We start from the raw sequence: 24,406 nt of genomic DNA, 5'->3' as shown, positions 1-24,406 counted from the left end.
TGTGAATATGTGATTTTCTAAGTCAATAAGCCATGTATGGTTTAGTCCTCCCTCCCCCATATCTATTCAAGTTCATCATATTCTTCAATCTTCAGCAAATTACAGAAAAAAGCAACAACAAGAAAGCAAACTGGAATGGAAACTATTCTGTTTTTACCTTTTTATAACACCAATGTATTTTTCCTCTTGACATGCAGGAATTCCAATATCCGTATGCTGGTCTGAGGGCCCATCATCCAGTCTATATAACCACTATGCATTTAGCTCCAGGTTCCTCTTCCTCTTTATGCCTTCGCTTCAAGTTGTCGCTAGTGTCGACTTGAAAAGATACAGCTCTTTCCAGTTTCAATGGTGATAGCTGCACAGTTAGTTTTTCAAGATAAATGGTTTCATATTCCTGAAGCTGGTGGACAAATCCAGCATTAGGAGAAACACAGAAACTTTTTCCTTTCACAAAGATAAATGCATCATTGAACTTCATTCTAGATGTTTCCATAACATATGCAATAACCAAGGAAGAGCTTCTGGAAATCCCTGCCTTTACATGGACAAGTACTTTTCCTCCTGCTTGAAAACTTCCATCAAGAAATTCTTTACTTATGGCGAAAAAGCATACTATGTTTTCAGCTGGATTATCTGCCATCTCCAAGACTAAATACCTCAAGAATTGTGGGAAGTTAGGCTTGATAAATTTGGCTTCAAGGCCTTGCCTTATGCATATGATGTGGGTTATTCCAAGTTTTTGCAGTTCAGGGAGCTTATTTTTTGTAGCAGAAGAATATGACCAAGAAATAATCTAGGTACGATTTCCTACAACTCCCTCCTCATGAAGTAGGTTCAGACCTCGGCATCCTCTTCATCAGCAAGTGCTCCATTACCTTCAGCAGGCAGGGTGCAGCTCAGCTGTCTTAGAGAAGATCTGGTATCCTGCAGGTGAGCCTCTCAAACTCCTGCGGTGGTACAGTGGTAGGAGCAAAGAGAACTGGAGCTCCCAAGCAACTCTGTCAACTCCTGGAGACCTCTTGGCCTTTATACTCTTGATCTGCTGCTGAATTGCTCCTCTCACTTCACCTGGGTTCCCTTTCCCCACCCCATTGGTTCACACCTAACACCCATTTCTCTCCTCCCCTGCTTTGATTGGATCAAAAGCACATCTTATGACCCTGACCTCAGGGAAAATCCTTTACCCTACCCGAATTTTTGCTCTTAAAAATCACTTACCGTCTTTACTAAGTGAGAGAAGTGATAGCTCACTCATTAGAAAGCACTTCTGCCCACCCCCTCCCCATATGTTGCCAGTTAATATGTACTATATTTGAAATTTCTCCATTAGAGAATCATTCTTTTTTTTCCAGTGTTTTTTTGTTTTGTTTTGTTTTATTTTATGTTTTTGAGTAGAGAGATGGTGGACCACTGGAGCAGAATGTTGCATCCTTTGTCAGGTACTAGAACAGACTATTGCGTGCCTTGTCAGATGACATCTTTATACACACACACACACACACACACACACACACACACACACACACACACACGTATGTGTGTATATATATATATGTATATATATAATATTTAATTTTTATTTGTATTAATTTGTATACTTTTTTTATTTTTTAGTGAGGCAATTGGGGTTAAGTGACTTGTCCAGAGTCACACAGCTAATGAGTGTTAGGTGTCTCAGGCCGGATTTGAACTCAGGTACTCCTGACTTCAGGGCTGGTGCTCTATCCACTGTGCTACCTAGTTGCCCCAGCGTGTAATTTTTTGCTTATTGTTTTAAACTTATCATGAGAGTGGTGAAATAATGAAATAGCTGTGCTATAAAGACAAAAGCCATCAATAAAATATATTCTTTGTAAATGCAATTGCCAGTGACACATGATCTTGGTCACTAGCAATAAGGGTAGTTGTTCTCTACAAATACTTCTACATTTAAAAACCTCCAAAATGCACCAAATCTATACTTATTAAACCTGAATTCACAAGATAATGCAACAGAAACAGCACAGAAAGTAAAGCCTTCATGTTTCACCTCTCTGATTTTTTCATCTCCAACCCAGTGGGAGCATTCTCCTAGAGTACACCCTTCCCCTTTCCCCATGTGAAAATTTCCACACAAGGACTGGAACTCTTCCATCTTTGACCAGACTAGGAGCATGAATTACATTGGGAACACTTGCTCAACTAAATCGATGCTTTTTTTTTTCCCTTTCTCCCAGTGTCCTTTCCCCTACTAGGCTAAGTAAATCTCCTTTTGTTATCTATTAGGTGAATAATCCTGGCTCAAAGGGTCAATTATATGGGACTTTCTCTTCTTTGGGGGAGATCAATGTACCTGGCCAGAACGTGGGGTGTTGACTGGAGAAGGGAGGTCCGGTTAGAGACTCCTCAGTCTCTTTGCTGTAGTTAGTGACTTCCAGCCCTTTCTGACTTCCAGCTTCCAGAGAGAAGGTGAATGATGCCAACTTCTCCAGATTGATGAAGGGAAAAAATTTTTTTTTAAAAAAGACTGGGAAGAATCAGACAAGTAGAACTTCAATCATATCTCTATTCCCAGCTTATACACTAGAGACTTCCAGGAATTTCTCTTTGGGTGAGATCTAGCACTCTTGATGGAGCTGAGTTATCTTGCTTCTAATGGGAGGACTCCAGCTTGGGGTCCTCCTTTTCCCATTATGAAATAGCAATAAAGAGTTTAGCTTTAACCTGAAAATTACATCTTGTAGACTAGTAATATTAAGGGAACAAATAGAAATAATTGTAGTGTGGTACACTCTCTGTCTGAGGAGAGCAGTGTGACTCACTACTCTTAAAGCAGTTTGAAGCTCTTGGAGAAGGGTAGGGGGAAGACACAATAGAGATGTCTATTCATGCCCCTGCTGCAAGTCACGTTGAGATAGCCTTGATATGGATGAATTACAGAGTGTTGGATTTTGTTCCAATTTTGGACCTAAACTACTGGAGAACTGTCCTAAGTCCGCCCAGCCTACCACAACATGGCACTCCCTGACTTGATAAACTCCAATGGCTCACTTACCTCCAGTGTCAGAAATATAGAGTGCTCTATTTGGCATTCAAAGCTTTTCAAAACATGGCCCCTTCACACCTTTCTGTCCTTACACTCACATATAACACTTTATTTCTCCATTTTCCATCCACATGGCTTTGCACTGGCTGGCCCCCATGCTTAGAGGACTTTGCCTCCCTACCTCTGCTTTTGGAAGTCCCTGTATTCCTTTAAGACTTGCCTCAAACACCTTCTTCTCTAGGAGGTCTTACCCAGTCACTGCTGGGCCATTGCCAGTTATCTTGACTTAAGTCTTACCACTGGACTTCAATGAGTCTAGAGGAGAGAGCAAGGCTGATAACTTTGCGTAACTGCCTCCCTTAAATCCAATTCACTAACAAATCAAGACATCATCCTCATAATGTCATTAGTCCTCTTCAAGAATGAAGGGCCACAATCCAGTAAGCCCAGCTGCTAGTGCATTTCTAAGATGCCTTCTATCTACTGTATGTACCTAATTCTTTACAGATAAACTCTTTGAAGGTAGAAACCACTTTTTGTCTTTCTTTATATCTCTAGTACTTACTATAGTATTTGTCACCTGGTAAGCACTTAGTACTGATTGATTGATTGATTAGTTTATGCTCCTCTAATGAGGTTACACCAAAGAAACCTGAGAAAAGGTAATACTGTATTAGTCCTAATTATCCTTTGTAAGGGAAAAGAGAGGACAAGTAGGCATTATCTGAAAGTGATACTTTTACTCCAGTCTTATGCTCTTCTATCTCTATGATACTGGGTAGTTTCTATAATCCCAAAGCAACAGGTTAAAATTATGACTTATATTTATATAGCATTTTAATGTTACAGAGTGCTTTACGTATCTTTTCTCAGCTGATCATCACAACAATGTCTGCAAGTAGGTAGTAGAAGTATCATACTGCCCTTCTCCTCTTACTTATTTACTTAATTAATAAGCATTTGTTTTCTCTCCCTCTCACCTATACCTCCCTCCCATGCTAAATAAAAACAAAACCCTTGTAACAAATATACACAGTCAAGCAAAACAAATTCCCACATTAGTTATGTCCAAAACTGTATGTCTCATTCTACATGTGGTGGGTAGTATGCTTCATCATTAGTTGGTTACTGTATTGACCAGAACTTTAAAATCTTTCAAAGCTGTTCACTTTCAAAATGCTATTATATTATAAAGTATTCTTCTAGCTGCTTTTTCCTCAGTTCATATGTCTTTCTAGGTTTTTCTAAAACCATTTATTTCATCACTGCTTATAATGCCCTTTTTACAAATTTGGAAACTAAAAATCAGGAAGGTTAAGAGACTTTCCACAATCATGCAACTAGTAAATAAATGACAGAGCCATGACTTAAGAAATCAGCTAGTTGAAGATGAAGAAATTGAGGCCCCACATGGAAAGGTCACATGTCCAAGACATTTCTTAAAGGAATGAATGAATAAATGAATGAATGAGTAAGCTTTGACATTGATTTCATACCCGTGATCGGCTCTCAGTTTGTTCTACTAATGGAAGGAAACAAAAAAAGGGGAATCTGAGAAGTGTCAGGAGAATGATAGATATAAAAGACTTCCTCAATCTGCTTTTCTCTATGGGTCTAAATGACTTTTTAATTCTTTGGTGGTGGTTGACTTGACAATCACTTCAGTTTCCTAATAATTAATTCTTTTGCCCATACCTCCCCTTTTCTTTTGAAGTTTACAAACCTGTTATGCATTTCATATGTGTTAAGTCCTTCACCTTGGTTTTGAATATGAGAACAGTAGATTGTACAAACTAAGTTGTCTTGAACTGCTTGAACTCAGGGGACTTTTGAATTCATCATGCAAATGCATTCCAATTGTATACATATGAGTACAAGCTTAGATTAAGTGCAAAAAGACCCCCCCAAAAATCTAGTAGCCTTTCCTTAGATATAATAGGACAGTTTCTGTGTAGGAGGGTAGCTCATCACAGAGATGTATCTTGCAGGAAGCCTTTGGCAATCTTTCTGGGAGATAGTAAGATCCAAGCATTTCAAGCTGGAGGAGACAGTTTAGACTGCATCTGGTCCAATTCCATTTTACAGGTGAGAAGTCTTGGTGATTTGACTAAGGTCACACAGTAGCAAAAGTGGGATTTTAAAGAAGGTCCTCAGCTTCCAGAAACAAAGAATATAGTGCACTATCTACCTTACTTTGCCCCACCAAAAAAAAAAAAACCATCCAGGAAAGAACTGGTGTGAAAAGAACTAGCCAAATTTTCTAGCTCCAATCTCAGCCTCAGGATTAAAAAATCCCATCCCGTTTTAGCTGAGACTGGGCAAGAACTTTCTAGTCTCTGAGAAGTTGCTATTTACAACAACTGTTTGATGATGAGTGATTGAGGTGTCACCATTTGATTGGCCCAGACTATTGGGGATCAGAACCACACGTTTGGATTGGGTATATGAAAGGGAGAGACTAAGTCAGGGAGAGAGAGAGAGAGAGAGAGAGAGAGAGAGAGAGAGAGAGAGAGAGAGAGAGAGAGAGAGAGAGAGAGAGACAGAGAGAGAGAGACAGAGAGAGAGAGAGACAGAGAGAGAGACAGAGAGAGAGACAGAGAGAGAGAGAGAGAGAGAGAGAGAGAGAGAGTGTATGCTGGGCTTTGATGGAGCAAGAACTGAGAGAGCTGAGTCTTGGCTCCTAAGGGTGGGGATGAGATAAGGTAAATTGTACATCTACATACCCACTAATTTCACTAATAACAGCAGTAGCAGAAACTCTCAACCACAAGGTCTCTGGAGAGAAGGGAACCATACAACATGATGTTGGAAGCTGGACAGAGCAGTAAAAGGGTTCTCAAGAAGGAAACCATAGAATCTGAAAAAGTGTAGGTGTATGGTCTACTATAGTGCTATAAGACCCTTGCTGGTTCTTCCTCCTCTCTCCAGACTTCTGTTTTTCTTACCCTCTGAAATTCTGACAGCCTTCAAAGATACTCCCTTCTCTGTGCAAGAAGGCCCCAGCTATTTTGCTTTCTGCAATACATACTGTAACACTATACCACTAGAACACTACAACACACTATAACCTGGATATGTGCCAGGGAGAGGTAGAATTGTATCAATTTGTGGGTTAGCTGGACAGGACTAGGACTGAGGTGGTTTGCCTACCAGGGGTGGGTAATCTGAGGCCTCCTGGCCACAGGCAGCCCTCTAGGTCCTCAAGTGTGGCCCTTTGATGGAATCCATAGGTTCCCCACCCCTGTCAGGAAGCAAGGCAAGACTTCCCTCATCACCCTTGAGGCCCTTTGCCATGTGTGATTAAGATAATTCACTCCCTATCCTGTTGTGTAGGGATAGAGAAGCCTTACTATAAGCCATTGTACCGGGTTTTCTCTCCCACAAGTGAGGAGGGACCAGAAAGTGGAGTGGGGAGTCATTGAACTCTAGCCTATAGCCCCAAGTTGAGAAGATGACATGGTTTACTTGGGGCCATGGATGTTAGGAGTGCTTAAAATTGACGTGTTTTTTTGACATCATGTTTAATGTTTTAATAAATTGCTCTTGTTCTTTAAGACTAGATGAAGTCTAGGTGACTAGTTAATCATGCCCAGATCTAAACAGGAAGGTTGCCAGTTGGTGACAAAATCAGCCAATGAAAGTATCTAGACCTCAAGGAAGTATTGTTCATAAAAGCGGTAACTATACACACACACACACACACACACACACCACACACACACACACACACACACACATCACCTCCCCCCAACACCTCCTCCCCAATACCTTCCCCAATGCACTCCTCCCCCACTCTTCATACCTCTCCCAAAACCCCCTATTCCCCCAATACCATCCCCCCAAAATCTCCCTCACTTCCTCTCCCCCCACACACACTCCTTCCACCTCCTCCACATAACCCCTTTCTCACATCTCCAAACACACTCACCCTGCTCCACCATACACACCTCTCTACCACCCACACGTGATCATTCTGACAGCTAATGAATGCGTAAACTTAAGAGTTAACCTGCTTTCTTTTCTTTTGTTCTGATTCTGCTGCTAAGTATGTAGCACTGTAAGACTAAATGGAGGGAAAAATGTCCATGGCTACTAGTGAGGCTGGACCACACGTTCCCCAGGGCTCTCAGAGGCCAAGATGGCTGCAGCAACTGGGGCCTCTCTCTGCTCTCACTCAGCCAGACAGGTAACACCATGGATAGAAGCCTGCCCCAAGTGCTCTGGAAGGCAACAAACAGGGAGAGCAAATTGTCTTTTCCCTAACCAGTGTCCACTCTTTGGGGAAGGCCTTGCCCCTGCCCTTGTCAAGTTCCCATAGGTTAAAAGGTTCAAGGTCAACCTCTCATTTCTCTCAATAAGACTTCTCTAAAAGAGGTCATAGTTACTAGGTGCCACAGTTATATTCAGGAAGATATGAGTTCAAATACTACCTCAAATAATTACTGGCTGTGTGACCCTAGGCAAGTCACTTAACTTCTCTAAATATCAATTTCCTCATCTATAAAATGTAAATAATAATAGCATCTACCTCACTGGGCTCTTATTAGCATGAAATATGTGTAAAATGCTTTGCAAATGTTAAAGTGCTATGTAAATATTAGATATTATTATCATTAGTACTACTAGTATTATTATTATTGGCTCCTCTAAGTTCCATAAGGGACAAAGAGCATCAGCAGAATGTAACAAGCCCCCCCTCCTCCTTCCCATAAACTATCTACCTGGAATGAAGTCTCTTGATTGAGGAAGTATTGAGTTTTAGAATGTACTTCTGACTTGGAGTCAGAAGTCAAGGGTTTGAGTCGTGACTTTGCTATTTACTGCCTCACAAGTCACTTTCCCTTCACAACAGACAACATGAATCAAGCTTAGCATCCCACCTTATTTACTGCTAGACTCAATCCAAGTCTAAATCTACAATCCTATTACCTCTTGGAACCTTGGTTTCCTTAACTGTAGAAGGAGGTTGGTGGTACTTATGCTGCCAACCACAAAGGGTGGTTTTGAGGATCAAAAAGAATAATGTATGGGAAAGTGCTTTAGAACAGTAATGTGTAGTATAAATGCACCCTGTTATTACTGTTTTTTGAACCTGCCTGGGAAAGAGAATATATCATACTTTTCAGATCTAGACTAGAAAGAAGGGTGGGTTGGGTGGTATACCTACATTGTTTAGGCAAGTCTTCTTTCTCATGAGGCTTACTGCTCTCTGGTCCCAGAAAAGGAGGCCCTTCATTCACCTGGCTGCCACACCTGCCCAGTGACATAAGCCACCCCTAACTTGGCAGGAAATTCATTTCTGTCCCAGGAGGAGAGCAATCTAATGATTCACATTATCCAGAGATTTCCACCAAGGTGTTTCAAAGCCCTCTGGATTGTTATTTCAGAGGCAATATTCAATTGTGCACACACCACCACTTTCTCCCTTCTCCTCCCCCTCCCTCATCCCATTCTCCAATACCACCCTCCTAACCCTCACACCCCCAGCACCAGTAGTTATTTAACTCTCAGCAAATTCAGTGTTTTTCCACTCTGGTGATCACAGGGTTTGCTTTGATTTGGGTGCAAGCAGCTGCAGGTGCCTCAAGTCATCCTGTCGTGGCCATCCCCTTTCTCTTCTTTCCCTCCTTCCTTTCTTCCCTTCTCTCTCTCTCTCTCTCTCTCTCTCTCTCTCTCTCTCTCTCTCTCTCTCTCTCTCTCTCTCTCTCTCTCTCTCTCTCTCTCTTTCTTCTCTCTCTCTCTCACACACACACAAACACACACATACACTTTCACTAACTCTCTCTCTGCAATGTCATCCATGTTTACTTGCTGTCTGGACTTTAGAGTCTGTCATGGTGCCAATCTATGGGGCCGCCAGGCCCTGCAGCTGACACTCAAATCTATAATGCTGAATCCTTCTTCTGGAAAAAAGGGCTAAAGAGGTTAATACACTCAAGTCAGGATAAACAGACCAGCTGTTAGGGTTTCTAATATTTAATGTCATTATGAAATCATATAACTCAGAAAGAATTCATGAAAGTTAAAAAAAAATCTGCTGCCCTCTGCCATTTACCTTGGTTAAGGAGAATGTGATTAAATTATCTTAAAAGCCAATCATAGTGGCAGTGTTGAAATCAAAGAGAGATGTTTACATGTGTACTGTTTTGTTTCTGGGCGCTTCTCTGGGAGCAGAATCACAGAATTCTAGAGCTAGAAGTAACCTCAGAAATCACTGAGACCAACCCCTCACTAGGGAAATAGGTCCTTAGTGAGACAGGGACTATCTAAGGTATCATAGTAAGTGGTCAAGCTGGGACTCATGTCCGTTTTTGCAGCCTCCACTATCTGGGCATTTACCACATGAGCCAGCTGAGGGTCCAGGAGAATATAAGCTCTCTGAGGGCAGGGACTGTTTCATCTTTGTTTTCGTTTCCCCAATGTCTAGCACAGATCCTGACACATAGCCAGTATTCAGTAAATGTTTGTTGACTAATTAACACTCTGTAATTCTGCTACAACCTTGGCTCAAAACATCTTTCCTTCTTGTTACTTTTTTGTAAACTGTTGCTTCTGTCACTGATACTCTTTCGGGAAGACATTGCACAGGCCATCTTGTCTTAGAAACCTGTCAAACTCCAAGGTAAGAATACTTGTTGTTGTTCAGTCATTTTTCATTTGTGTCCAACTCTTCGTGGCCCCATTTGGGGTTTCCTTGGCAAAGATACTGGAGTGGTTTGCCATTTCCTTCTCCAGTTCATTTTACAGATGAGGAAATTGAGGCAAGCAGGGTAAAATGCTTGCCCAGGGTCACACAACTGGTAAGTACCTGAGGTTGGATTTGAACTCAGGCCTTCCTAACTCTAGGCCCTGCACTCTATCCACAGCCCTGAGAATTGACTGAGGCCAGGTTTGAACAAATTTTGAAGAATATTTAGGTGAGATGAATCCAATCAAACAATGAGCTAGACACTGGTTTTCAATTGTGTTCTAAATAACCAATTGTTTTTAACTGATTTCAATTGCTGGTATCATCGAAAGAATGTTGGATGTAAGATTCTAAGCTCTTGGAATTCATAGGACTGTCAAAATCATTTAGCATCAAGATCCTCATTTTATAGAAGCAGACTCTTTTGCTGAGAAGTCGGTAGTAGCAGAGATCAAAGTTAGTTCTTAGGTTCTCTGCCTCTAAATCCAGAAGCCTGGGTTCCACTCATGGAGTTCTGACACTATTTGTTTGACCCTGGATATGCCACTTAATGCCTTAGCTGGGACAGCATTTTTGTAAACCTTAAGGAACTACAGAAAAATGGGAGCTATTATTAGAGACAAATTCCTGCTGACTGTAAGAGAGAGAAAAAAAACAAAGAAACCTAACAACAACCAACTTTCTAATAGAGCGGTCCAAAAGTACAATGGGTCACATTAAAATATAATTAGGTTGCAGCTGACTGGAGATCTTCTGGGATGGACACTTGTGTATGTTGTAAAGAACTGCCTTGTTTAGTATGTGTTCTGTTAACTGGCTTCTGTCATCCCTTCCAAGTTGGAGATTGTGTGAGTCTACAATCCCCCTTAAGCCAGTTTGTGTTTTTTGATAGTCCAAGAATAACCAGAACCTTAGCAACCTTTCTTTTATGGTCCAACCCAATGCTTTCCTCCTATCCCCTGGCTACAGGTGGATGAGGGAGACTTTTACAGAATCAAATAACATGCATTTATTAAACACTTATCATGTGATGGTCAATGTGCCAGGAAATAGAATACAAAGGCAAAAAAAAAAAAGAAAGAAAAAAAAGAAAAGAAAGAGAAAGAGAAAGAAGAGAGAGGAAAGGACTGGAGAGGGGATGAGAGGACTGGAAAGAAGAGGAAAGAGAAGAGGAGAGGAGAGGAAAGGAGAGAGGAGTCTTTGCATTTAAGAATCCCAGAGATATAAAGAACTACAAATGCTAACTAATCCAATCTGTCGTTGAACAGGAATCTCTTTTACAACACACCCAATGAGTGGTCATTCTGGTACTGCTGAAAACCTCCAGTAAGGAAGAACCCATCAACATTCTAGGTCTCCCAGTCCACCCTGGGATATCACCAATTGCTAGGAAGTTTTCTCCATATCCAGCCCAACCTCAAAGGTCTGTGTTAGGCTTGGGAAATTTTAAGCTGTGTGCCCCAACTCTAATTCTAATATTCAATATCATCAGCTACTGTTTACTTGGCTCTAAGGGAATGGAAAATTATTGTCTGTCATTGGGAGTAGACAAGAAGGGAAAGTTCAAAAGATCAACATGTGCCAATTTTTTTTCCTTAAACCCAACAAAATGCACAGGGCAATGAGCTGAATGTCTAGTATATGTTGTGTATTACTAGCAGAACCACTTGCCGATGTCTCTCTTAAGGGTCTGTGAACAATTCTGTAATAAAACATTTACTTGGAGGGGCTAGAGCTGAGCTATTGCCCTCCTGTCCAGTGGAAAGCTGGCAACCAGGTTGTCAGCCCAGATGTATTTTTGTTGGGGTTTTAATACCGATTGATTGAGATCAAGTTATGTGCTTCTGCTTTCCTAGCCAGCAGAGTAGTGAGCTCTCTTGAAAAGGCTGTGTGTCGTTGCTCAGCCAGATGAATTTTGGTTACAGTAGTGTTGTAGGGGAGGAGTGGCATCTCAGGGGTGGGGGGATAAGGAAGGGTTGAATTTCGTTTTTAACATCAGAAAAATCGAGATCAGGAAGAATTTCTGAAAGATGGCCCAGGCTACCAGGAGTGGTATAGAGCAAAAATCCCATTAATTTAAGTGGGACTCAGTTCTAATAAGATTTGCATAGTAATTGTCCTATTGACATTGCATTGGGCTTAAAGGCCTGGTCTGCCTAGCTTGATAAAATGTCAATAAAAACATCTCATTTCATGGTGGTGATGGGGACACAGAGGGGAGAATGTGTCTTTAAACATTACTTTGCCCATGGAGGCTCAGGGCACTTCCCAGCGGGTTGGTGCCCCCTTTGCTTAGCAATGCATCTCCTCTGCACCTGAGTTCCTTCTCTCTTTGAAGGGGCTTCCCACGCATGAAGAAAATATGCAGCTAATGTGGCAGAGATTAGCACAAGGTCCATTTCCCAACCAGGATGGTTGGTCCAGCTGGACAGATAGGGAGACCTAGCGCCAGACAGAGTCTAGGACTTCTTGGGGGTCCTGGTGCAAATCATCTGTTGAGTTGGATCAGTAATTCTTCAAGTCTTGTCCTATTCCATCCCATCCTTTCTCTCCCCAGGTACTTGCTGAGAGGAGACCGCTAAGGTTTCTCTCCTTGGGGGTTTATGCTTTTCCTTTCATTTGAAGCTATCTCCTAATTCCAGGTATGACAAAGCATTATTTTGATTATGAGAGTGAAGAGGAAGGAGGCATTTAAACAAGAAGAGGAAAAAAGGAAGGAGGAAGGGTAGGATGGAGAAAAGGAAGGGAAAGAGAAAGCTCACAAAGAATCAGGAACAGAGTGGGAGTAAGTTTATTATATTTCATAGATGTCCAGGAGATATTTGTATGATGAATAAGTTAACAATGGGAGAGAGAGCAGTATGGGAAAAGCTCACTACCAGAATCTCGGAGTTGGAAGGTGTTTCAATGGTCATCTAGTCAATTCTACCTGAATAACCTCATGACCATGAACCTAGTTTAGGCACTCATCACCTCCTATCTGGACTATTGCACTAGACTTCTAATCAGTCTCCTAGTATCTAGTCACTCTCCACTTTAATCTATCCTCCACATAGCTGCTAAAGTGGTATTCAGAAAACTAGCTGGTGCAGTGACTAGACTGCTGGACCTGGAATGAGGAAGATCTGAATGTAACCACAGCCACTTAATAGCTGTGTGACCCTGGGCAAGCCAGTTGACCTCTATCTGACTCAGTTTCCTCATCTACAAATTGAGTATAATGATAACAATACCTTTGTGAGGATAAAGTGAAATATTTGTAAAGTATTTTGAAAATATTAAAGCTCAATATAAATATCAGCTTTTATCACAACACTCCCCTGCACAAAATAAAAGATAAAATACAAAATAAAAATAAATAATAAAACAAAATTTAAAAAAGATAAAACATAAACCTTTCTGGCATTTAAAACCATTCAAAATATATCTCCTTGGGGGCAGCTAGGTGGCACAGTGGATAGAGTACTGGCCCTGGATTCAGGAGGATCTGAGTTCAAATCCGGTCTCAGACACATAACACTTACTAGCTGTGTGACCTTGGGCAAGTCACTTAACCCCATTGCCTAGCCAAAAAAATTAAAAATAAAACCAAAATATATCTCCTACGTTATTTCGAGGCTCATACCACACTCATACATTACTTCTCTTCTCATACTTTATTTTCCATCTATCTTTTGTCCTCACACCTTTGTACAGATGGTCCTCTAGCCTGGAATGCACTCTATCCTCAACTTTTGCCTCTTAGAATCCCTAGCTTTCTTCAAGGCTCATATGTCTCCTCCTGCATGCATCTTCTGTGATCCCTTCATACTCCTCCCCCACCAAGTACTTTTTATTTTGCACATATTTTAAATTCATTTATCTGTGTCCACTTTCCCTCAGACTGGAATGTAAGCTTTTTAATGGTAGAGATAATTTTTGTTTCTGTTTTTGTATTCCCAGTGCTGAACACACAATATGTGCTTAACAAGTGTTTGTTGAATGAGAAAGAAGATGATGAGGGGGAAAAAGAGAAGAGATAATAGCCCACAATGATCATAATAATACACTGTAGGACTTTAGGATTTGTAAAGCACTTTCTTTCAAACAATGTAGGCACATCATTATCCTCATATCCTCAGCCATAGGGAAGCTAAAAGACTTGACCATTATCATGAGGCTAGAAAGTACTGGAGGCAGAATTTGAACCTTGGTCTGTCCTGACTCCAGGTTTAGCTTTCTTTTCTCTATTCCATGAGATGATAAACTGAGAGGGAGGATCTCAATAGATGCAGAAAAAGCTTTTGACAAAATATGACACCCATTCCTATTAAAAACACTAGAGTGCATAGGAATAAATGGAGCCTTCCTTAAAATGATAAGTAACATCTACCTAAAACCATCAGCAAGCATTACATGTAATGGTGATAAGCTAGAAGCACTTCCAGTATTATTGAGGGTGGAAAAGGATGTCCATTATCACCACTGTTATTCAATATGGTACTAGAAATGTTAGCTTTAGCAATAAAAGAAGGAAAAGAAATTGAAGGAATTAGAACAGGCAAAGAAGAAACTAAGCTATCACTCCTGGCAGATGACATGATGATATGCCTAGAGAATCCTAGAGAATCAAGTAAAAAGCTACTTGAAATAATAGACAATTTTAGCAAAGTTGTAAGATATAAAATAAACCCACATAAATCATCAGCATTTCTATATATTACTAACAAAGCCCAATAGCAAGAGATAGAAAGAGAAATTCCATTTAAAGTTACTGTAAATAATTATAAAATATTTGGGAGTCTAGCTGCCAAAACAAACCCAGTAACTATATGAACACAATTACAAAACATTTTCCACACAAATAAAGTCAGGTCTAAATAATTGGAAAAACATCAGTTGCTCATGGATAGGCTGAGGTAATATAATAAAAATGACAATTCTACCTAAGTTAATTTACTTATTCAGTGCCATACCAATCAAATGACCAAAAAATTATTTTATAGAGCTAGAAAAAAATAATAACAAAATTCATCTGGAAGAACAAAAGGTCCAGAATATCAAGGGAATTCATGAAAAGAAATGCTAGGGAAGGTAGCCTAGCCATACCAGATCTTAAATTGTACTATAAAGCAGCAATCATCAAAACTACTTGGTACTAGCTAAGAAATACAGTGGTGGATCAATGGAATAGGTTAGATACACAAGACACAGTAGTTACTATACTAATCTACTGTCTGATAACCCAAAGACCCCAGTTTCTGGATAAGAACTCACTATTTGACAAAAACTGCTGGGAAAACTGGAAAATAGTATGGCAGAAAGTGAGCATAGACCAATATCTTACACCTTTATCTTATACCAAGACAAAGTCAAAATGGGTACACAATTTAGACATAAAAGGTGATACCAGAACCAACTAAGAGGGCAAGGAATAGTTTACCTGTCAGATATATGGAGAATGGAAGAATTTATGACCAAACAACAGATAGAGAACATTATGAAATACAAAATGCATAATTTTGATTACATTAAATTGAAAAGTTTTTTGCACAGAGCCAATGCAACCAAGATTAGGGGGAAAGCAGAAAATTAAAAAAGGATTTTTACAGCCAGTGTCTCTGATAAAGGACTGACATCTAAAACATTTTTAGAAAACTGAATCAAATTTATAAGAATACGAGTCATTCCCCAATTGATAAATGGTCAAAGGATATGAATAGGCAGTTTTCAGATGAAGAAATTAAAGCTATGTATAATCACATGAAAAAATACTCTAAATCACTATTGATTAGAGAAATACAAATCAAAACAACTTTTAGGTACCACATTGTACCTATCAAATTGACTAACATGACAAAAGAGGAAAATTATAAACGCTGGAGAAGATGTGGGAAAATTGCATTGTTGGTAGAGTTGTAAACTGATCCAATGATTCTGGAGCACAATTTGGAACTATGCCCAAAGGGCTATAAAAATGGACATACTCTTCGACCCAGCAATACCACTTCTAGGGCTGAATCCCAAAGAGATCATAAAAATGGGGAAAAGACTCACATGTACAAAAACATTTATAGCAGCTCTTTTTGTGGTGGCCAAAAATTGGAAATTGAGGGGATGCCCATTAATTGGAGAGTGGTTGAACAAGTTGTGGTATATGAATGTAATGGAATACTATTGTGCTATAAGAAATGATAAGCAGGCAGACACCAGAAAAACCTGGAAGGACTTTATGAACTGAGGCTGAGTGAAGTGAGTAGAACTAGGAGAACATTGTACATAGTAACAGCAACAATATGTGATGACTGACTTTGATAGACTTAGTTTTTCTCAGCAACACAAGGATCTAAGACAACTCCAAAAGACTCATGATGGGAAATGCTATCCACACCCAAAGAAAGAACTATGGAGTCCGAGAACAGATCAAAGCATACTATTTGTTCTCTCTTTTTTTGTTTGTTTTGTTTCTTCTTTCTCCTGGTTCCTCCCATTCATTCTAATTCTTCTTTACAACATGACTAATGTGAAAATATGTTTAATAGGAATGCATATGTAGAGCCTATATCAGATTGTACACCATCTTGGGAAAGGGAGAGGGGAGAGAAGTGGAGAAAATTTAAAACTCAAAAGCTCATGGAAGTGAATGTTGAAAATAAAAATAAACTAATTTAAAAATTAAAAACGAATAAATATTTGCTGCTAGAAAGTAAAAAAAAATTAGATGGGGGAGGAGAAAGGGGAAAAGGTGGGAGAGAAGGAATAGGAAGCTGAGAATAGACTGGGAATATAACATATTCTCCTTGATGTTTCACTGTGTAGCTTGGGTGCCCTGGAAAATGAAGGTCAGTCCTTGGAGCCTTCACAGATATTCCCTGGCTTGTTCCAGTTTAAGCAACAACTTGGAAATTTTTTAGAGGGAAGGGGGTTGGTATGGAGTCCATTTGTGTCCACGAATAACTGAGGATTTTGACTGTACAATGAAGAAGAGTTTTCTAATCTGCTGAAGAGCAAGAAATACTAAGAATTCAAGGGCCACTGAGCCAGAACCCAAGGGTAGGCAAAAGGGGCAACTTGCCCCTTCGTGACATACAATTTTTTTGTAGCTACGAAGAGTCAGTACTGCTTTGAGATGTCTCTGAGAGCTAGGTGTGGGGAAAGGTGGCTTCTCTGTCTCTTAGCTGACCATGGTGGCTAGGATCATATGAGCACCTCTATTTTTACGTTTATTCTTTCCTGATACATTTGGTTAAGATATTGTATCCAAAATAGGTCCTGATTTAATGAGCTTACGTTTCATTGGTTCCTGCAGTATACACATAGAAAATATTCTCTCATCTTAATGTAAGCCCATTTATTTTTAAATTTTCTGAAAAAATGGAATATTTGCACAGCACCCTCTTCATAAATTTCACCAACTTCTCCAAGGCAAACACAGCTTACCTCCTAGCCAATTTGTTCTTCTTGTGTGCTGTCTGAACATCAGAGAAATTTGAACGCTTCCCTTTGGAAACCAAGGAAATAGCACCAGACAGGGTAGCAATCAGGAGCTACAATGTCTACTCTCAGATCCCTGTGATTGGGCATGAGGGCCATCACCAATTGTCCTGATCTATATTTTGCCATTAGACCCAGATGGTTCCAGAGGAGAAAGACTGGTAACTTTGCACAGCCCTCCCTCACTTAAATCCAATTCACTTGCAAGTCATGGCATCACCTGCCTGATGTGATGGTCCTCTTCGATAACAAAGGACAAACAACAACATGTATTTAAACTCTCTTGGTCTCTGCATTCCTATCTGTGAAAGGAAGAAATTATTTTCCCTTTCCATTCATTTAGGCCTAACTTTGATGGATCCATAGTTTCCATCAAGTTTCTGTGCTCAGGGAGTTACAGATACAAAGAGGATATATTACGTAATCCCTGTTCTCAAGGAGCTCACAGTCTGATGGGGGTGGGGTGGGGTATGAAATGTCCAGAAATAAGAATTACATAAGATCAAATGTAATAAGGGTCAAAGAGAGACAAAATTTTATGAGAAATTTTGAGGAGGAAGGAATCGTTTTCACCTAGGGAGGGTCAGGGAAGACTTTGCAGCCTTGTAGAAAAGGTATGAGGAGCTTAAGGTCAGGACAGAAACAGGAGATGGAAATTGGACCAGTTCATCAAGAATGTATACTACATGAAGAAGAGTAGTAAGTCTATGGTAAAGCTTGACAGGTTGGTCAGATTGTGGAAGTCCTTGAATGAGAGAAGTCAGGAGGGTCAACTTTATTTTGCAGACAATGGGGAGATAGAGAAGTGACATGATAAGAGTGTTATTTTACCTCCAGTGGTGTGGAGCAGAGGTGTAAAACATGTGGTCTGCCCCAAATTAAAATATAATTGGGAAATATTTAACAAAAGGAATAAAAATACAGTAGAGTAATATTAATATATGGTTTTCTCAGTCAATACACAGCTAGCAGCGATCCTTAATATAGTAGCACAAGTTTTTCTTTGAGTTTGATTCTACTGATGTGGAAAATAGACCAGAGAAGAGATAGATGGGAGGGAGTAAGACCACTTAGGAGGTGATTAAAATAGATGAAGAAATTCAAGGAGCTACAGCAAGAATGAAGAAGAGGAGCCAGATGCCAGGGAGAACTTGTGACTCTTAGGACAACAAAATACTTGGAATCAGCCAATGCATTCGGTTCATGCTTGTCCTTGGAAACATTAAAAAAGAGAACAGACAACTAATCTAGTGGGATGGTTAAGACATTCACTTGCCTAGAGGCAAGATCTTTTGGGAATCTTCCCAGCCCTAGGATTCTATAATTCTGTGATATCTCATATCACTTACTGTTTTCTCTTCGGCCTCGGAGTACCAATTATAAAATATTGTATAAGAGTTGGTGGTTACAAATTCCTACTTAATTTAACTCTATAGTAATTTTTTTTCTCCCATAAAAATGATGCCTATCTTCAGATACTTGGGTTTAGATTCTAGCTCCTTAAATGCAGGTGAATGACAGCCTACGGTAGCTATAGCCTTTGCTCTGAATCCCCAGCCTCTCCCCACTTTAAACCACATGCTTTATTGATGTGAATTCCGTTTTTTAAAAATGTGAACATTTAGTTATCCTTGCTGCAGAAGGTGCTTTTCCCAACTGTTCCTGAATGTTCCTTCCCTGTATATTTTATTCATATAGATCAGTTACTGGCCTATTCCTTTTTGAAAGAGATGAAATTTGCCCTTGAGGCATCAGATGGAGTAGTCAGATTGTCAAATACATCGCCTAATTGAAGTGAACACTAGCACAATATTTGTCAACTGGAAATAAACAGCACCAGGGAGGAGGCAGGTTTACTACCTTCATGGATTTGCTCTAGTCATGCTAAGAGTAGAGGGAAACATTTAGAGAGGAGAGCTATTTCTTTTGGAAATAGAAACTTAGATTAAAAAAAAATCCTTAGACTGTTAGTCACATGTTGCTAAATACAAATGGCCTGAGGCAGAACTGTGAGGTAGGTCAAGTTTGTTTCTGGAATCCTGCATCTCCCCTTGTTCTTCCTTTTGATGTGCACTTCCATTATCCCTTCAGGGGTCCAGTGCCTTCATGCTCTTCCCTCCCCTCCTAATCAAACTTGCTCTCAGAAAAGAAAGGAGATCAGCCATTTGCCCCTTAAATTAATGTGTCATATTTCCCGGGGGGCAACTGCATCTTAAGACTTATCAGAGGATTGTGGAGTGAAGGGCATTGCTCCTTTCTTCAGGGAGCTAAGTGACACTTAGTGGGTAGAGTGTTGAAACTGGAATCAGGAAGACTGGACTTCAAATCATACTCAGGTAGCTACTAGTTATGTGACCCAGGTTAAGTCAATTAACCTTTTTCAGTCTTAGTTTCATTTTTTATGAAATGGAAATAATAATATCACCTGCCTCACAAGGTTGTTGTTAGGATCAAATAAGTTAACACAGGTAAAACACTTCGCAAGCCTTAAAGCATTATAAAGATAGTAGTTATTATCCTTCTTACAGGAATGATAGGCATCATTGGGTAAGAGGGAGAAGAATAGAGTGAAGATAGGTGGGGAACCTTTAAAATACTTCTAAAATAACTTTCTAGGCACCTATTCTGCCTGCTAGTAAGGCGATTGTTCTAGCTAGAGTAACAAAATCTCCCCCCACATCTGCTTGAGGATGGAGGTGGGGAGGACTGTGGAAACCCAGCAGTAGATCTTTCTGAGGCTAGCATCAGGGACAAGAAAGCAGCCATTCTTTTGCCTTGGCTGAAATTAATCAGTAACTGCTAACCTGCTTATAGTCAAGGAAACAAAGTGAGCTGCCATCACATGGTATACAGAGACTCTACCATGTGACATTCCTGAAAGTGATAGAGGAAAAGGAGTATTTTTCAGCATATGGCCCCATAGGGAAGTCTAAAATTGCCCACAAACAAAATGGTGCTCAAAGCGAGTCCCTACATGGGTGCTCACATACTCAAAATCTCCCTCTTTGTAACTTCTTCTCTCCCTTATTGAAAAAGGGCCATGATTTAATGGAGCATAAAGTGGCTACATTCACTACCCAAGCTACAGTTGTTTGTTTCCTCGGGGTTGCTGGTCTGGAGGAATAGGTTTGACTTTGCTCAACAACATATCTTAATGCTCTAAGTCTGTGATCCTACGCTTGGTGGAAACAAAATTTCTCAGGGGAGAAAGACCTCATCCAAGCCAGATCACTCAGTAGCTTCTCCTACCAATCCTAATGTCTTACAGACCCTTGACCTTTCTTTGTAACCCTGAAGTCTGTCCCCAATTCTGGATCAACTCTACTATCTACTCTTATTCTAGCTCCTAAGCAGTTGAGCATGGCTGAAAAAAGTCTTGGAATTCTGCTCACTGAGAATTCTGGCCCACAGCAAATTCATGTGGTCTAACATCAACCACTCACTGTGGCCCCCAAATCCTTTTGTTCATGGTTTTTGGATTCCCTAAGGCAATTCCCACAACAACTGTTCCTCAGGTCTCCTCTCCCTTTTTACTCTTGGCAAATGACTGTTCCTACTAGAAGAAGAATAGGATGCCATCCCACAAGATTGCTCGGTTTGCCAGCAAGCACTCTCTCCTCCTGAAATTCCCAATTTCTTTTTATCTAAACTTTTTTCGTTCTCTATAGTCTCATAGGGGTTGAGATCCTCTTCTCCAAAGCTGACTTGTCCATTTACACTCTTTTCTCCCCCAATTTTTCCTTCAGCATTTTCAATGGTTTTCTCTTTATTGACTCCTTCCATTCTGGTTTTGAACATGCAAAGCTTTCTCTCTCAGTCTCTGTCTCTCCCTGTCTCTTTCTTTCTTTTGCTTTCTCTTGCTCTTTCTTTGTCCCTGTTTCTCTTGATCTCTCTGTCCTCTAAGGAGGACAAAAACTGAGAGAAATTAGCCCTTTTGGGCACATAGATGGGTTTGTTAGCTCACCTGAGTTGAAGCAACAGTGTTGGGGATGGGAGGAGGAAGCATGTCCCATCTGCTAGCTTCTTATTTAATTATTTTTGACAATTTGACATCAAATTTAGTTGCTTCCATACTGGTGAAGGAGTTAAAATGTGGTCAAAGCCCTTTTAACTGCCGTATTGTGGAACAGTCTTGATTCTCTCATTTCATTTACAACTCTTATCAATTCATTCATTTCTTCATTAATCTCATGTTTGGGAGACATCAGTAGCCCCTTATTTATCTCTCTGCTGCCAGTATTTCCTCTCTTAAATTCGTCCTCTTCAGCACTGCCAGATTTGTAGAATCATAGATTTAGAACTGCAATGGAATTTAGAAGCCATCAAACTCAACCTGTCATTTTACAGGTGGGAAAACTGAGGCACAGAGCACTCAAGTGACTTTCTTTGGGTCATACAGTTGGTAAGTATCTGAGGCAGCATTTGAGCTCAGATCTTCTTGCTTTCAGAGCAGCTAGGTGGCACAGGAGATAGAGTGCTGGGCCTGGAATCAGGAAGACTCATTTTGCTGAGTTCAGATCTGGCCTCAGACACTTACTAGCTATGTGACCCTGGCTAAGTCACTTAACCCTGTTTGCCTCAATTTTTTCATCTGCAAAATGAACTGGAGAAGGAAATGGCAAACGACTCCATTATCTCTGCCAAGAAAATCCCAAATGAGGTTATGAGGATTTGGACATGACTGAACAACCACAATTTCTTACTTCCAAGCCTGGTGCTCTATCCACTGCACCACCTAAAATCATTCCATTTCTAAGCTCATGAACATTTAACGTCTCTCCATTCAGTACAGGCATAAAGATCAAACTCATTCAAGGTCTTTGGCAGTCTGGGCCCAGCCAGTCTTTCCAATTTTATTTCCTACTATTCCCTAAGACAATATTGTTTTAGAAAACAACAACAACAACAAAAACCTATTCTGTTTCAGTGTGCTCAAAACATAATTTGTAAGACTCATGATGGAGAATGCTATCCACATCCAGAGAAAGAACAATGGAGTCTAAATGCAGATCAAAGCACTATTTTCACTATTTTTTTGTTTTTTTTTCTTTCTCGTGGTTTTCCCCTTTTGTTCTGATTCTTCTTTCACAACATGACTAATGTGGAAATACGTTTAATATGATTGTATGTCATATGTACATATGTATAGCCTATATCAGATTGCTTGTTGTCTTGGGGAGGGAGGGAGAAAAAAAATTGGAACGCAAACTTTTATAAAAGTGAACATTGAAAACTAAAAATGCTAAATAAATAAATTTTATTTTAAAAAACATAATTTATTCATTCCCTTCTTTATTTCTTTGTCCCAGCTGTTCCTTTCTTCTGAAATATCCCCTTTCCTCAAAAGTTTTCATATTATTATCTTTCAAGGATTACCTCCAGTATCCCCCACCTCCCAGAAGCCTTTTTTAACCACTCCAAACCACAATTTCTCTCTTTTTGAACTCTATAGCATTTACTATCTATTCCATTCATTTGGTGCTTATTTGCTCACCTTATCTTGCTACTTTTTTCCTGTGGAAAAAAAAATACACACACAAATATATGTGTGTATATTTACCTTAACAAGTTTATAGTACCAGCCAGCTTTTCTAAGACTGTATGAATCACATTCGATGCATTATCTCATTTGAGTCTGCTTCGTGTAGTAGGCAGCACAGACATTTTCATCCTTGCTTCACAGAGGAGGAAGCAAAGCCTAAACAAGTTGTAAGTGATTTAATAAATAAGTGATGATAAATATGTGGATGAGCTGAAATTTAAGTCATAGGATTTAGAGCTAGAAGGAATCTTGGAGGTCATTTAGTCTAAACTCCCCATTTCACAGATAAGAACACTGGGGCCCAAAGTAGTAATGTGATTTGCCCCTGGTCATACAAAAAGAAAATTCTTACATAGTAGTTTTTCCCCCCATTACATCACACTATCTCCCCATCTAGATCATCTAGTAGATCCTAAATTTCTTGAGAGTAGGGGCCATCTTGGTATATCTGAGCACTTAATGCAGTACATTTGCCCATTGAAAGTATGTAAATATTTGTCAGGTTCCTACTTTGGCTTATATTAGGCACATATGAAATATATACTGTACATTAATGAGCAAGTGAATGATTGAAAGAATAGTGATCCAGAACTGAATGCTATAATGCAATTACAATGGACAAGTATAAGGTATAGAGAGAAAATATGAAAGATTTTTAACAATTAATACCCCCCCCAATAAGAGCAGACCCAGAAAATCAAAGTACATACATACTATTATCATTTAAAGAAAAGTAAATGAGAGTAAATGGACAAAGAATTCTGACAGTGGCTTAAAGGAGGGAATTGAAAAGTGTAATACTTAACATGTTGAAATCAATGAATTTAAATGTAATTACTAAGCAAGTGTGTTGTTGATCAGTTGTGTCTGATGGCAACTCCATTTGGGGTTTTCTTGACAAAGATACTAGTTTTCCATTTCCTTCTTCAGCTCATTTTACACATGAGGAAATTGAAGCAAAGAAGATTAAGTAACTTGCTCAAGGTCACAGAGCTAATGTCTGAGGCTGGATTTGAACTCTGGTCTTCCTGAGTCTAGGCCCAGCCCTCTATCCAGTGCACCAACTAGCTGCCACCTAGTTGTTTGTATAAATGTTTATGGTTAAATTTCTAATAAAACAACAATTTTTAAAAGAAAAGAAAGGGGGGGGAATGGGTTATTCCAGAGGCCAAGGGGAAAAACAGAATAGTATATTTGGAAAGAATCCTAGATTTGGTATCAGAAAACATGGGGAGAAAGCTTACCACTATTCTTCTTTACAATGATTGAACTCATGGCTTTCCTGCTCTACAAAATGAAGCTGTTCTAGATGAGGCCTGAAGACCACTACAACTGTGAGTTCCTATGACCCAAAAGGCCCAGTTATCCTCTCTAGTTGTCATTTTGCACTACCTCCCCTTCCAAGGCTAGATGATTAGATAGCATGAGGGTATGGATGTGGCCTAGTGCTGAGAGCCTGAATTTAGAATAAGATGACCTGAGTTCAAATCTAAGCTCCGACATTTTACTGCTTGTTCTGGGGGGGGGAAATGGCTTAACTTCTCTGACTTCATTTCATCATTGATGAATGAGGGGTCAGTGCTAGATGATCCCTAAAAATCCTTTCCCACTCTGAAGTCCCATACTAAATCCTGGTAGCATAGTATTTCTGTCTTACTTAGGTGAGATGTCATCA

At 39.8% G+C, this 24,406-nt stretch overlaps 1 pseudogene; it reads right to left on the bottom strand.

Moving 5' to 3' along the window:
* Window positions 1–241: 241 nt before the first annotated feature.
* Window positions 242–24,406, bottom strand: part of LOC110222712 (serine/threonine/tyrosine-interacting protein pseudogene) — a 188,471-nt pseudogene continuing 164,306 nt past the window's right edge.

Source organism: Phascolarctos cinereus, unplaced genomic scaffold, assembly GCF_003287225.1.
Source record: "Phascolarctos cinereus isolate Bilbo 61053 unplaced genomic scaffold, phaCin_HiC Scaffold_5;HRSCAF=322, whole genome shotgun sequence".
NCBI classification, from domain to species: Eukaryota; Metazoa; Chordata; class Mammalia; order Diprotodontia; family Phascolarctidae; genus Phascolarctos; species Phascolarctos cinereus.
The sequence above is the reverse complement of the archived record's forward strand: the minus strand, read 5'-3'. Positions and strand labels throughout refer to the sequence as shown.